General features: G+C 39.2%; 2 non-coding genes and 1 pseudogene across 2 annotated transcripts; 2 read left to right on the top strand and 1 right to left on the bottom strand.

Annotated features, from left to right (window-relative positions):
* The first annotated feature begins 7173 nt into the window (after positions 1–7173).
* On the top strand, positions 7174–7341 carry LOC130224278 (U4 spliceosomal RNA; annotated as a pseudogene).
* A 2451-nt stretch (positions 7342–9792) lies between these two features.
* LOC130224210 (U4 spliceosomal RNA) lies at positions 9793–9933 on the top strand. The gene has a single exon (XR_008837278.1). It is a non-coding gene; the product is annotated as a U4 spliceosomal RNA (small nuclear RNA).
* A 615-nt stretch (positions 9934–10548) lies between these two features.
* Positions 10549–10630, bottom strand: trnas-gcu (transfer RNA serine (anticodon GCU)). Its single transcript has one exon. It is a non-coding gene; the product is annotated as a tRNA-Ser (tRNA).
* Positions 10631–16133: the final 5503 nt, after the last annotated feature.

The raw sequence follows: 16133 nt of genomic DNA, 5'->3' as shown, positions 1-16133 counted from the left end.
TTTAAAAAATACGGTGGACTGAAATATTACCATTTGCCAGGAATGACCCTAATATTATTACTGACGATGTTGCTAAAGAGTGGCAGGAAACGTAGAATACAGATATAAAGAGACAACAAGAATATGAAATAAGAACCCTAGTTTGTGTGTGTGTGAGAGAGAGAGAGAGAGAGAGAGAGAGAGAGAGAGCAGATGTGTAAAGTGGAAAACGAAGGAGAACTGTATAAATAAGTCATGACTGCAGCAGTAACTGGCTAAAAAAAAAAAAAGACTTTTATTTTGGCATGGCATGTGACGTCGTAAGGCTGCGCCGCCTTCACGCTGTGATTTAACTGGAGAAAGGTTTGAGTTTTAAAACTTTTACAAAAGAATAAAACACAGATATAACCGATTGATTAAAGTTTCATGTTTTTCATCTGATGCTAAATTATCGCAGTCAACAAATTTCCTTTGGCCCTGATCTGGCCCAAATCAACAGCTAAGATGTGGCCCAGATCAGTTAGTGTTCCCCAGCCCAGAACTGGCCCACATCCTTTTAGCCAGAACTGAACCAAAGTAGTGCCACAACTCCACCAAGCTTGAGCCAAGTAACACATTTTATGTGGCCCAGATGTGGGCCTTGTATTTAAGATTAGTTCGGAGTTCTGTGGCCCTTGTATGGTGTGTAAAAACTGATAAAGCCTTTTATCTCTTACATTGATTTTCAAATCTCCATCTGTTTTGTGAACAGCGGTGTGTAGTAAAAAGTCTTTGATAAAAATGAAAGTTCTAAATAATAGTTTTTATTTGCAATATTTTAAACATTTTAAATACATGTACAATGTTATAAAAGACTGCAAATAAAAGCTATTACTTTGAACTTTCTTTTTTAATAACACAAATAAATCTATTTTACTCTCTCACATAAATCTTGTGCAGTGTGTTTTAGCATCAGATACTATTATCCTGATAAATTCAGCCATCATGAATGAGCAGTTATACAAATTAAAACTATTCTTTAACAGAAAATTTGTTGCATTTATCAGGTCAGTCAACAAAAATGGTGCTTACAGTGTATTACCCTTGATGGAAAGATCTAAACTGTTAGTACGTTTTTATGCTGTTTAGTTCAAAATGAAAGTGAAACTGAAAGCAACACTCTCCCGCTACCAACATCAACCAGCAGATGGCGCTCGGACACCACAAAAACTCAAACCCATTTATTATGTGCCACACATATTGCCATTTCCCTTGATTCAGCCATAGCTTATTATTATCCAGTACATGTTTGCTCTTCTAAGACTACAACACAGTTATTTAAAATGGTAATAACATTTCACAATCAGTCAGTTTTTATTTATCTCTTAAGTTAGCTTTAATTAATTAAAGATTCAGGATGTACCTGATGAATTCATTTTAAAGACTGTTCAATGTAATTTGCCAACGATATCTCACAGCAATTCCTGACTTTTTTATTTGGCTTGTACATATGAATGTATGGGATCTCATTCGTACATTTTAGTATGATTAATTTGCTCATCCCTCAATGATGGTCAGGTTTAGGGGTGAGGTTTGGTGCCTCCTTTTAAAAATCCTCCATTTTCGTAGATCTGAACTCTGAATTAGCCACTAAACTGACAAAACATGAAATAGTTGTTCCTTGTGGGATCAGGCTGCATCTGCAGAGTATGAGTAAACAGGAGCTTTAATCAGATTTGAAGAACAAACGTTTAATAAAACAGGCGGCTTTGTTTAACATTTGGTTTAATTATATTTATTGGACATGTGGGTCAAATATAGGACATTTGAGTAGCATACTGCATTTAAATTAAATCTTTCATCTAATTTATTACTTTTGCATTTTGCTTTAGAATTACTATCACATCAATTAATGCTTTAAATTACATTTATTCAGTTTTATTTCAGAGATTAACATAACTTGAATTTATTAATAATTGAGTGGATTTTTTCAGTGTTTTTTATTATAATTTAAGAATTAATTAAATGTTGCTAAAAATAAGAATCAAATAATATAATTACAGTACTTATTTGATTTTATTACTTACTTTATTTCAATTTACTTATTTTTTAGAAACATTTAGAAGCAGAGCTACATGGCCTACTATAAGTTTTTGTATTTCTATTTGTTGTAATAGCCTTTTGTTTTTGCAATAAAAAAGTACATTTTAAAAAGCAGTGTGATGTGGCTGTATATCAGCATTGGTGGGAGGCATGTGTTATAGTGTACACTAGGCACTCGAGAACGATTGTCCCTCTACCTGTTGTTTCAATCCCCTGAGAACTTTGCTCATCTTCAGAACGTAAATGAAGACACTATAGATGAAATCAGAGAGCTCCCTTGTCTGTCATAAACAGCAAGAGTCCTGAGATGCTCAAAGTCCAGAAAAGGAACCAAAAACATTGTGAAAACAGTCCATGTGGCTTTAGTGGTTCAACTGTAATCGAGTTCCAAGAACATTTTGTGTGCAAGAAACTGCTGAAAAAAGCAGCCAAAGTAGGAACTGTTGAACCATATAGTGGCTGTTTTTGCTCCTGTATTCTCTTCATTTGCATTCAGCAGAAGAAACTCAAACTGGTTTGGAACAAGTAGAGGATGAGTAAATGACAGAATTGTAATTTTTATGTGAACTACCTCTTTAGTAAAGGTAAATTAAATATTATTCCTGAAGATATTGCTAAAGAATGGCAGGAAACGTGGAACACAGATAGTAAGAGACGACAATTCATATGAAAAAAGAAACCCTATATAAGCCTATGAAGTCGTAGAAATAGAAAAGAAGAGGTCATAATTATGAGGATGAGATTTGGACTCAGATATTAATAGGAAGTAATGTGTTGTAGACATGCAAGTCATGAACTGGACTAAAAAAGTTTCTCAAGATTGTCTTAAAATGTTTAGATTAAAGGTTTGAGAGAGAGAGAGAGAGCAGATATAGTGTAAAGTGAAAAACATGGGGGAAATGTATCAATAAGTCATGACTGCAACAGTAAGTGGCAAAAAAACTTAACAAAAAAAGACTTTTATTTTGGCGTGGTGTGTGACGTCATCAGGCGGCGCCGCTTCAGCGCTGTGATTCAACTGGAGAAAGGTTTGTGATTTAAAACGTTTACAGATATAAACCGATTTAAATTTAAAGTTCTGAAGTTTTAGGTTTTTTATACGATGCTAAATTATGTTCTTGTTGTTGGAAATATTATTTTAACCCTTTATACAACGTAGTACTATTTTATTTTCAGTAACCGAGGGCTATTGTTTGAATAAAGTAACAGAAATGTGTGTAATATGTGTTTTAAAGAAACGTTTCACCTGATTTCTTTTTGTTGTTTACTCTCATATAAAGAAACTGTTGAAGCAAGTGTTGAAGAGAAGTTATTTTGTTTCTGTTCATTGTTTTGTACATTTTAAACAGGATAAAGTGTCCAAACGCAGAGAAAAACTCCTGCTGAAGCGACTGATCTCCACACTGTTATAAAGATGGCGTTTATTAAAGAGGAGAGTGAAGATGTGAAGATTGAAGAAACATTCACAGTCAAACAGGAAGATCTGCAGGAACAAACAGGTTAGTTTTCATTCTTAAAGACCCACTCAGTCATTTGATCCTCGTTCAGATATATTTTAATAATAAGAATACTAAATTAAATCCATCTTACAGCCCTGAGACTCAGCATCAGACCTCATCAAGATGGCGCCGTGAATGGCCGCTTCGGTGTGGGGCTCTCCAGTGTTTGCACTGTTTTTGTTAGTCTGTCCTGTTTTATGTTTATCAAATTCCTAACAAAATGGACGAACTACTTCTGCTCACATGCAAAAACAAGAACTTTAACAACTCTGCTGTCCTGTGTTTCATGGAAACCTGGCTAAACGAAGCCATTCCGGACAGCGCATTAAACCTACCGGACTTTCAGCGGTACAGAGCAGATCGCGATACGGAGTCAACGGGCAAAATGCGCGGTGGTGGGACATGCTTTTACATCAACAGAAGGTGGTGTACGGATGTAACTGTGTTAAAGAAGATGTGCTGTCCTAATGTGGAAGTGCTTTTCATTAACTGTAAGCCGTTTTACTCACTAAGAGAGTTTTCCTCGTTCATTCTCATCTGTGTCTACATTCCACCGCAAGCACACGTGAGTACTGCACTGCAACAGCTGGCTGATCTGATCACAGAGACAGAACAACAACACCCGGACTCTGTTTTTATCATACTTGGGGACTTTAATCAGGCAAAACTCACACATGAGCTGCCTAAATTCAAACAGCACATTACATGCCCCACCAGAGGCAATAACATTTTGGACCATTGCTACACCACAATAAAGGATGCATATCGCTCCGTTGCCAGAGCAGCTCTAGGACTCTCCGATCACTGCCTGGTTCATCTTATTCCAACTTACAGGCAAAAACTTAAAACTACTAAGCCAGTATTAAGGACTGTCAAGAGATGGACCAACGACACAGAGCAGGTCTTACAAGCCTGTTTTGAATGCACTGACTGGAATGTTTTTGAAGCTGCAGCCACCGATCTGGACGAGCTCACAGAGACTGTAACATCATACATCTGTTTCTGTGAGGAGTTATGCATCCCTACCAGGACCTACTTGTCATTTAACAATGATAAACCATGGTTCACACCAAAACTCAGACAGCTTCGTCAGGCCAAAGAGGATGCTTACAGGAGTGGTGACAGGATCCTGTACAATCAGGCCAGGAACACATTGACAAAGGAGATTGGTGTGGCTAAGAAAAGCTATGCCAAAAAGCTGCAAAACCAGTTTTCAGCTAACGACCCTGCATCAGTGTGGAGAGGCTTAAAAGATTTCACTAATTACAAGACACCATCCCCCAGTATCGACAGCAATAAACATACTGCAAACGAGCTGAATATGTTCTACTGTAGGTTTGACACCTATGACCAGACACCTCACACCCGCCCGGACCATCTCCCTACACAGCCATCAACACCTCATCAACACAGCCTGGACCATCTCCTTACACAGCCATCAACACCACATCAACACAGCCTGGACCATCTCCCTACACGGCCATCAATACCACATCAACACAGCCCGGACCATCGCCCTACACAGCCATCAACACCTCCAGCCATCTTCCTCTCCCCCCCTGCTCTTCAGATCAGTGAGGATAATGTGCGTCAGATCTTCAGTAAACAAAAGAGAAGGAAAGCACCAGGGCCAGATGGTGTCTCACCAGCCTGTCTGAGAACCTGCACCGACCAGCTGGCTCCCATTTTCTCACATATCTTCAATAGATCACTGGAACAGCGCAAAGTTCCATCCTGCTTTAAGCGCTCCACTATCATCCCAATCCCGAAGAAGCCAAAGATCACAGGACTCAATGACTACAGACCTGTGGCCTTAACATCTGTGGCCATGAAGTAATTCGAAAGACTGGTGCTAGCATATCTGAAGGACATCACTGGACCCCTGCTGGACCCCCTGCAGTTTGCCTATAGAGCAAACCAGTCTGTGGATGATGCAGTCAACATGGGACTGCATTATACCCTACAACATCTGGACAAACCAGGGAACTACACAAGGATTCTGTTTGTGGACTTCAGTTCTGCCTTTAACACCATCGTCCCATCACTGCTTGAGTACAAACTGGCCCAGCTCTCTGTTCCTAGCTCTGTCTGTCAATGGATCACCAGCTTTCTGACAGATAGACAACAGCTAGTCAGAATGGGCAAAATCACATCCGACAGCCGCACTATCAGCACTGGTGCCCCCCAGGGATGTGTTCTTTCTCCACTGCTCTTCTCCCTGAACACCAACGACTGCACTGCAAAAGACCCCTCCATCAAACTCATTAAGTTTGCAGACGACACTACTGTTATCGGCCTCATCCAGAATGGTGACGAGTCTGCATACAGACAGGAGGTGAAGCGGCTGGCGTTATGGTGCAGATACAACAACCTGGAGCTGAACACACTAAAAACAGATAATAGTGGACTTCAGGAGAAACCCCCCTGCACTCCCCCCACTCACCATCATGAACAGCACTGTGGTTGCAGTAGAGTCATTCAGGTTCCTGGGCACCACCATCTCTCAGGATCTGAAGTGGGACATTCATATAGACTCTACTGTGAAGAAAGCCCAGCAGAGACTGTACTTCCTTCGTCAGCTGAGGAAGTTCAACCTGCCACAGGAGCTGCTCGTACAGTTCTACTCAGCTGTCATCCAATCCATCCTCTGCACTTCAATCACCGTCTGGTTCGGCTCAGCTGCCAAAACCGACCTCCGTAGACTACAGCGAATAGTCCGGACTGCTGAACGAATCACTGGCACAACCCTTCCAACACTTCAAGAACTGTACTCTTCCAGAGTGAGTAAAAGGGCTCGCAAAATCACTCTGGACGCCTCACACCCAGCACACTACCTGTTCGAACTGTTACCGTCTGGTCGGCGCTTCAGAGCACCAAGCACAAAAACAGCAAGACACAGGAAAAGTTTCTTTCCTCAGGCTGTCTAACTTATGAACAGTTAAATATTCCCCTACTGTGCAATAAATATGTGCAATACTTTCTCGAACACACTTGTACACAGCACCTTATATCAATATACAATGCAATACTTTCTACATTCACACTTGTACACAGCACCTTATAACCTGTATATTTTTAACAATCTGTACATACAACTCAACATCCAGATTTCTAAACTAACCGCATCTGTTTAATGTTCATCATTTTTTATTATTATTATTTTATTTTTTCAGATTCATTTTGTGTTGTCACTTGTCACTTTATGTACACTGGAAGCTTCTGTAGCCAAAACAAATTCCTTGTGTGTGTGAAGCACACTTGGCAATAAAACTGATTCTGATTCTGATTACCTTACCCCAATCGCTGTACAGCCCAATAAATACATCCCAATCTCAACCTTTTTCTCTGCCGTTCGGCGTTGTGACTCCGCCCTCTTTACCAGATTACCCACAATTCTCTTCTCCCAGATTCACATAAGTAGTGTATACTTTTCTTTAATAAAAATGAAACAGTATATAAGTAATTATTTTTGGACAAATCAATAACCTGTTCTGCTGACACAGCATGCACTCATTGGTGCCAGAAGGCTGATTGCTGGCAGTTTAAAGTTTGATGCCACCTTGTCGTTGCATGTCCAGATTGGTACACAGAAGAGTTCATAGCTGTTATAGCTATTCTTTCGCAGAGGCAATATCGTAGCCTATGAGGTCTATCCGAGGTGTGATTATTGCTGATTGAAAACTTTTGTTGAGCTCCTAAACATGCAGCAGGCTGGATTAACCTGTACCATAACATTCTTCAGTATGCAAGCAGGGTGCGTGTAAGAAACATTCCATGGAAGCACCAGGCTCTCTAAAACACTAAAACAATTGAACGACGAGAATGGGATTCGAACCCACACAGGCAGAGCACAGTGGATTAGCGGTCCATCCCTGCCGGAGGCTGGATTAACTTTTACCATGACATCCTTCAAAACGCTAAGAGGGTGCGAGTAAAACACCTTCCACGGAAGCACCAGGCTCTCTCAAACACCAGAGCAAATGAGCGACGAGGATGGGATTCAAATCCACACATGCAGTGCACAATGGATTGTAAGTGCATCACTTTAACTACTCGGCCACCTCATCACGTATGCGCCTACTTCTTTGATGGAGGCTGGACTGCGGCACATATTTGTATATGTATGTTTCTGCAATTATGTTCGGTAAGCTGACTTTCAATTTTGCCATATCATGTTTCGAAGCACGAAGATGGAGTGAGCAAGATAACTTCCCCGGAAGCACCGGGCTCTCTGAAATGAACGACGAGGATGGGATTCGAACCGATGCATCCAGAGAACAATGGATTGGCAGTCTATCGCCTCAACCGCTCGGCCACCTCGTCATGCGTTTAGCTACTTTCCAGATGGGGGCTGGACTATGGCACATAAGTATGTATTTGCAGCTATTTTCGGTACAGACGACATTACATTTTGCAGGAACATCCTTCAAAACGCTAAGAGGGTGCGAGTAAAACACCCTCCACAGATTCAGGCTCTCTCTCACAGGCTCTCTCAAATACCAAAGCATGTGAGCGACGAGGATGAGATTCGAACCCACGCGTGCAGTGCACAATGGATTAGCAGTCCACCACCTTAACCACCTCATCACATATGAGGCCATTTTCCTGATGGAGAATGGACTGTGGCACATATGTGTACATCTGTGTTTTTGCAACTATTTTCGGTGAGATGACACTTAATTTTGCCATAACATGCTTCAAAGCACGAAGAGGGTGCAAGTAAATTACCTTCCACGTAAACACAGGGCTCTCTTAAACAAATGACCAGGGGGGAATTCGACTCACACATGCAAAGCACAACGGATTAGCAGTCCATCGCCTTAACCACTCAGCCACCTTGTCGCGCACATAGGTGCTCTCCTAATGGGGGCTGGACTATGGCATATACGTATGTTTTTGCAGCTATTTTCGCTATATATTACATACAATTTTGCCATAAACATCCTTTAAGATGCTGAGAGGTGCAAGTAAGAAACCTTAGACAGAAGCAGTTGCCTCTCTCAAAACAGTGAAACTATGAGGATGGGATTTAAAAGCAGAACTTACAGAGTACAATATACTAACCTAAACACTCGGCCACCTCGTCACGTGTAAGCACAGCATTGTGCTAGAGAAAGGATTAACTTTTGGGACTCGAATGGATGTTCTTACAGAAAATAAGATAAAGGTTGTCATAAGGAGCTTTATCAGTAGCTCTGATCAGTGCCCCAGAGTTAAGGCTGATTTATACCTCTGCTTCAAGCGCACGCGTATGCTACGGCGCAGCCTACACGTGGTTGCATAGCACCTCGCTGTGGCCGTCGGCGACATTGACGCGCACCTCTCAAAAAATGTTACGCGTACGCGTAGCGCAAGCTCTGAGATTGGTCGGCTTGGTAGCGCTGACAAGTGTGGGCGGAGGTGAGAGCCGCACGAGCGTGAAGCAGCAGGTATTTACAAGTGTGGAGTCCCATGGAGGAGCTCCGGATGGAGACTGTTGTTTTGTGTTTACCTTTTAACTAAAGTTGTTGCACGTCCACTAGTTCCTGCCTCAAAATGAGCGAATTTGAGCCACTTGCACATTAAGGAAGCGTTCAGAAAAAAATAAAACACCCAACGAAGAAACTCAACACAGAGAAACATAAACACCTACTGCCAGCTAGCGTTTCGGAAGTGTATTGCAGTGCAACAGAAACAGTGCGCAGAAGTATAAGTGCACAGCTACGCGCAAGGCTTGCGCCGTGGATCACGCTGATCACTTGACACAGAAGTATAAACCAGGCTTTATTGTTCAACATTAATTGCAACATGTTTCTTCTGGTTTTGTTGGAGAGAAACTAGACAGAATGCCTGAGTCTAAAAACGGCAGCATAGCTGACCTTGGATTTCTGTCAAAATATGGTTTCAGTGCCCTTGCATTCTTCATTACCTTACCCCAATCCCTGTACAGCCCAATAAATACATCCCAATCTCAACCCTTTTCTCTGCCGTTCAGCGTTGTGACTCCGCCCCCTTTACCAGATTACCCACAATTCTCTTCTCCCAGAGTCACATAAGTAGTGTATACTTTTCTTTAAGTAAAAATGAAACAATGTATAAGTAATTATTTTTGAACAAATCAATAACCTGTTCTGCTGACACAGCATGCACTTATTGGTGCCAGAAGGCTGATTGCTGGCAGTTTAAAGTTTGATGCCACCTTGTCGTTGCATGTCCAGATTGGTACACAGAAGAGTTCATAGCTGTTATAGCTATTCTTTCGCAGAGGCAATATCGTAGCCTATGAGGTCTATCCGAGGCGTGATCATTGCTGGTTGAAAACTTTACCCAATACCTCGCTGAGATGACTTGAAATACAGTCAGCTCTGGCAATTTTTATCAGCCTCTTAGTAGGCTTAATGTTCTGTTGAAAAGGATGGTTGTGCTTCTGTTTCTTTAACATGTTGCAACTTTCGTCGAGCTCCTAAACATGCTGCAGGCTGGATTAACCTGTACCATAACATTCTTCAGAATACAAGCAGAGTGCGTGTAAGAAATATTCCATGGAAGCACCAGGCTCTCTAAAACACTAAAGCAATTAAACGACGAGAATGGGATTTGAACCCACACAGGCAGAGCACAGTGGATTAGCGGTCCATCCCTGCCGGAGGCTGGATTAACTTTTACCGTAACATTCTTCAAAACGCTAAGAGGGTGCGAGTAAAACACCTTCCACGGAAGCACCGGGCTCTCTCAAACACCAGAGCAAATGAGCGACAAGGATGGGATTCAAATCCACACATGCAGTGCACAATGGATTGGAAGTGCATCACCTTAACTACTCGGCCACCTCATCACGTATGCGCCTACTTCTTTGATGGAGGCTGGACTGCGGCACATATTTGTATATGTATGTTTCTGCATTTATGTTCGGTAAGATGACTTTCAATTTTGCCATAATATGTTTCGAAGCACGAAGGTGGTGTGAGCAAGATAACTTCCCCGGAAGCACCGGGCTCTCTTAAATGAATGACGAGGATGGGATTCGAACCCATGCATCCAGAGAACAATGGATTAGCAGTCCATCGCCTCAACCACTCGGCCACCTCGTCATGCATTTAGCCACTTTCCAGATGGGGGCTGGACTATGGCACATAAGTATGTATTTGCAGCTATTTTCGGTACAGACGACATTACATTTTGCAGGAACATCCTTCAAAACGCTAAGAGGGTGCGAGTAAAACACCCTCCACAGAATCACCAGGCTCTCTCAAATACCAAAGCATGTGAGCGATGAGGATGGGATTCAAACTCATGCGTGCAGAGCACAATGGATTAGCAGTCCATCGCCTTAACCACTCGGCCACCTCATCACATATGTGGCCACTTTCCTGATGGAGGCTGGACTGTGGCACATATGTGTACATGTATGTTTTTGCAACTATTTTCGGTAAGATGACACTTACTTTTGCCATAACATGCTTCTAAGCATGAAGAGGGTGCAAGTAAGTTACCTTCCACATAAACACCGGGCTCTCTTAAACGAATGACCAGGGTGGAATTCGACTCACACATGTAAAGCACAACGGATTAGCAGTCCATCGCCTTAACCACTTTTTTTTTTCTTTTATTATACTGTTCAAAATTCATACAATTCACTTATTTATACAGATTACACTTCAGACAAAACATAAAAAAGGTCATCACAGCTTCACAATAATATGTTTTTTTTTACATAAAATGTTGCAAGTAGTATTCCTTAAACGGTAAAATCACATTTTAAAAAAGACATTTTTATTCCTGTGTTATTTAAAATCTTTGTGACTTCTTGAGTAAAAACATCATAAAAAGCCTCCTGCATTTCCTCTAACTTAAAATAATAAAATAGACATTCAAAATATTTCTCCACCTTTCTCTTAAACACATTCCACACATTTAATAAAACGTTTTCCTTTTTTGCTACAACTCTTCTCTCCCATATTGCACTTTTCATTAACATCACAAGTAAATTTATGAGTTTTTTATTATTACACTCTTTGTTCAGCCCCAACAGTAACACCTTTTCCCACTCTAGATTGTCGTCTCTTTCTCCTTTCAAAGTTAAAATTATGTTTTTGCATTTCTCATTAAAATCTTTTAACTCATTACAATATAAAAACAAGTGTAAAAATCCTTCATCTGCATCTTGACATACTTTACATGTGAGACTTTCCTCCATCCCTATTTTGTTTAAAATTACATCTGTAAACACTGCTTTACTCCTGATAAAATATTCTAAATTCTCCAGTTTTGATTGTACAAATTTGCCATTTATATTAGCCCAAATATTGTCTTCATTTACATCTTTAAACAGCCGTATCCAGTACTGATTTGCACCAGGTTTCTTAAAAACCCCATCTCTAAAAAACCCATAAATCATTTTCACAGTACAATCTTTAAAATCCCACCATTTCTCTCCAAATCTTACACTCACATCTTTACTTGGTTTATTTTCTTCTATATTTTCTATTCTTGTTAACCATTCTGCAGGTATGGCATTTTTAATTATGTCGTATTCCTTTATTAAGTCTTGTCTGTTAAAATCCTCCTTCGCTTCATCCATCACATCAATAACATACTGCACCGGTAAGAATCCTTCCTTAAATTCATATAAAATATCCCTTACTCTTGTTATTCCTACCTCCCACCATTTCCTAAAAAACACCACTTTCTCTTGATTAAGAATGTCACTGTTTAAAACTAAAGGCGGATTTAAAATGTTCTCGCGTCCTTGTATATTAAAATGTACACAAGTTAAAAATTTCCCCCATGCTCCAATCAATTCTTTATAAAAATCTGGTAGACCCTCTGTCATGAATGTTTTCATCCTCATCCATAAAATATTATCTCCCATATTAAAATTGCCACTTTTACTTAAAAAATATTCCATTGTTCTTTTCCATGCTGCCTTATTTTCTTCATCCAAATATTTCTTTACCATTTTCACTCTTAAGCTGTTTTTTCTTTGCTCCACGTCTATTAAACCTAGTCCCCCTTTGCCCACTTCTCCAATCAACGTTGCGTAAGCTATTCTTGGAGGCTTCCCTTCCCATAAAAAATCTAAAAAACATTTTTTCAGCCTTTTTTCCATCCACAGTGACATTGATGACACATATAAAATATTCCATAATTTAGAAACCATTAAAACATTCAAAATTAAAACCCTCCCCTTCAAAGTTAAAGACATTAATTTCCAAAACCTCAGCCTTCTTTCAATCCCTCCTAACATTTCCTCCCACATAGTTGCTTCTGCTTTCTTTTCATCCCTCCCAACTACAATGCCTAAAATTTTTATTTCATCCATTTCCTTGAACGTAAAATGTCCAGATAAAGCCTCAGTTCCTCCAAATCTCAAATATACTGTTTTATCTTTGTTTATTTTAGCTCCTGAACCCTTGCAAAAATGTTGCACTGTTTCCATTGCTTGCTTTACACTTGCCAGATCTTGTAGTATTAATGTGGTATCGTCAGCATATTGAAATATTTTGTTCACTCCCCCCTCTACCTCTATTCCTTTTATTCTTTCCTCGTGCTTCACAGCTAATCCCAGTGGTTCTGCAACTAAGGCATATAAAAGTGCAGATAACGGGCAACCCTGTCTGATTGATCTTGTTATTTTAAAACAGTCCGTTAAAAAACCATTGCATTTTATCCTGGTTATAGCTCCTCTGTATAAAATCTGAACCCACTTTATAAAATTTTCCCCAAAACCAAAACTCTTTAGCACTCCAAATAAAAAGTCATGCTCGACTCTATCAAAAGCTTTCTCAAAGTCCAGACTAATTAAAAAACCATCTTTCTTCTTATCATTTATATATCTTATTGTGTCTTTAATACTCATAGTTGTGTCAGCAATGTCTCGTCCTTTTATACTATATGCTTGGTTTGTTTTGATTATGCTTGGCATCACTTCCTTTAGTCTGTTAGCTAAAACTTTTGCTAAAATCTTCAAATCAGTATTGAGCATTGTTATAGGTCTATAATTTTTTAAATCTACTTTATCCCCCTTTCCTTTGTATATCACCTTCATTAAGCCCATCCCCATTCTTTTATTTACCCCTCCATTCTCAAAAATCTCATCATATACTTCCTTTAAAATACTAGATATAATATCTTTAAAAACAATATAAAATTCACTTCCCAACCCATCAATTCCTGGACTTTTCTTTTTGTTCAATTCACTAATTGCTCTTTTTATTTCTTCTTCTCTTACCTCCTTGTCACATTCTCTTTTTTCCTCTTCTTCTACTCTTGATTTGATTAGCTTTACCAATTCCCTTTTTTCTTTTTCTTTTATTCCCTCTGTGCAAAACAATTTCTCATAATATGATCTTATTTTCTCCAAAATCTCCTCATTTTGTTCTACTATGTTCCCATTTTTGCTCCTTATTTCTTTAATCATTTCTGCCTTCCCTCTTCTCTTCTCTAGATCAAAGAAAAATTTAGTGCACTTTTCCCCCTCCACTGTAAATTTAGCTTTGCTTCTTAACCTTGCACCTTCAAATTTCTCCTCCTCCATTTCTTTCAGTCTTCCTTCCAGTTCTTTTATCTTTTGTATATCTTTTCCATTCTCATTTTTCAATTCGTTTTCTAGTTTTTCTTTCAACTCTTTTTCCTTATATTTTTTACAATTTTGTAACTGTCTACAGTATTTTATTGTAAACTTTTTAACTAAATGTTTCACATTCTCCCACCACATTCTTTTGTCCTCATTATAAATTTCATTCCCTTTTTCCTTTTGAATAATTTCCTTTATACTTAAAACATAGTCTTCATTCTTTAAAACCGCTGTGTTTAAAACCCACACCCCTGGCCCTCTTTTCACATTACTCCAGTCTAAATTCATAAAAATTGGCTTATGGTCACTCAGACTTGTTTCTTCATATTTGATCTTGCTTATGAACTCTTCAACATTCCTTGTGCATAAAATAAAATCAATTCTTGTTTGACAAAAAAAATTCCCCACTAACTGTCTTCTTGAGTACTCTTTTGTCTGTTCATTCCTTTCTCTCCACACATCAATTAAATTCATTTCCTCCATCAATATTTTCAGTTCTTTTCTTCCTTTATCTGTTTTAAAAACCATTCCCTCAGCCATTTCTAATTTACTAAAAACAGTGTTAAAATCCCCCATGATAATAACTCTTTCATATTTCTTTAAATAAACTCTTAGTACATTAAAATACTCTTTCTTTCTGTTCTCCTCTGTTGGGGCATGAACGTTCACCATAATTACTTTTTTCTTCTCATACTCCATTTCACATATCATACACTTCCCCTCTTTGTCATTATAGATTGTTTTACATAAAACCCCACTGTTTTCTTTTATTAAAATTGCAACTCCTCTTCCCAACCTCCCATCCCCATTATTGTATAAAATCTCCCCACTCCACCTTTTTCTTATTTCCTTCATGTATTCTTCCCTCCAGTTTGTCTCTTGTAATAAAATCACATCTTCTCGTTTACACATTTCTTTCACTTTTTCAAATTTTCTGATGTCTAAAAGCCCTCTTGCATTAAAAGACACAATTCCTAAAACCATAAATAAGATAAAAACATTCATAAAAACCATCATCTCAGTCCATCTCTTCCAAGCCCTTTAGCAACTCATACTTATTTTCGCATTCAATTTCTCCATCTTTTAGCAGTTTTTTCCTTGCAGTCTCTAAATTAGGTTTTATCTTTATCGATCTTCTTCTTTTTGATGATTTCACCTGTGTCTCTTTGTTTCCCTCCTTTTGTAAATGTTCCTCTAACTCGTCTTGCTCCTCATTACTTTGGTCTTTTGTCTCCACTGTGTCCAATGCCTTTTGAAAACTGTCTGTCATGTCCATTTGTGTCCAAAATATGTCTTCCTGTTGTCCTTGTTGTAAGTCTTTATTATTCAAATTGCTCAATTCTGCTGCTTCCAAAACATTCCTTAAACTGTCAGTCATATCCATTTGTGTCCATGTTGTCCCTTCCTGTTCAGTGACTCTGTCCTTTCCATTAGCCTCATTCTCTTGTTGTTTTTCACTTTTAGATTCTGTTCTTCTGTCTTGTGTTGTTGTTTTGTCCTCTGACTGTATATTGTCTCCTTCATTCATCTGTCTGTCTACCCGCTGCTCTACCTCCTCCTCCCCCATCCAACATTCACATTTATTTAAAACCTTATTACAATCCGGGCACTTCACCGCATCGCAATCCCTTGCGAAATGCCCCTTTTCCTCGCACTTATAACACTTAAAATCTGGACAGTCTTTCACCACATGATCTGGGCTCATGCACAGCCTGCAAGTTTTCACCTGATGGCTGTGCATCACCCTAAAGTATTGTGGTCCTTCTGCTGTCTCTATTCTTGTGCTGTACGGGAGGGACGCCACTTCTTTGGGGAATCTAGTTTTAACAAACCTCGTCCCATCTTCAATATCTGTGCCCGGATAAAACCTTCTTTTAATTTTTGAAAGGGGACAAACTCCCCAATGATCCAATTTGTCTAAAATATCTACGTCAGCAACATAGACAGGCAGATGCATGAAGGAGACAACATAATCTCGATTTTGTAGCCTCTTTACTGTACAGTTTATCCCTTTAATA

The sequence above is a fragment of the Danio aesculapii genome, chromosome 4 (genome assembly GCF_903798145.1).
Source record: "Danio aesculapii chromosome 4, fDanAes4.1, whole genome shotgun sequence".
Taxonomy (NCBI): domain Eukaryota; kingdom Metazoa; phylum Chordata; class Actinopteri; order Cypriniformes; family Danionidae; genus Danio; species Danio aesculapii.
Note: the sequence above shows the minus strand (reverse complement) of the source record. Positions and strands in the feature narration are given on the sequence as shown.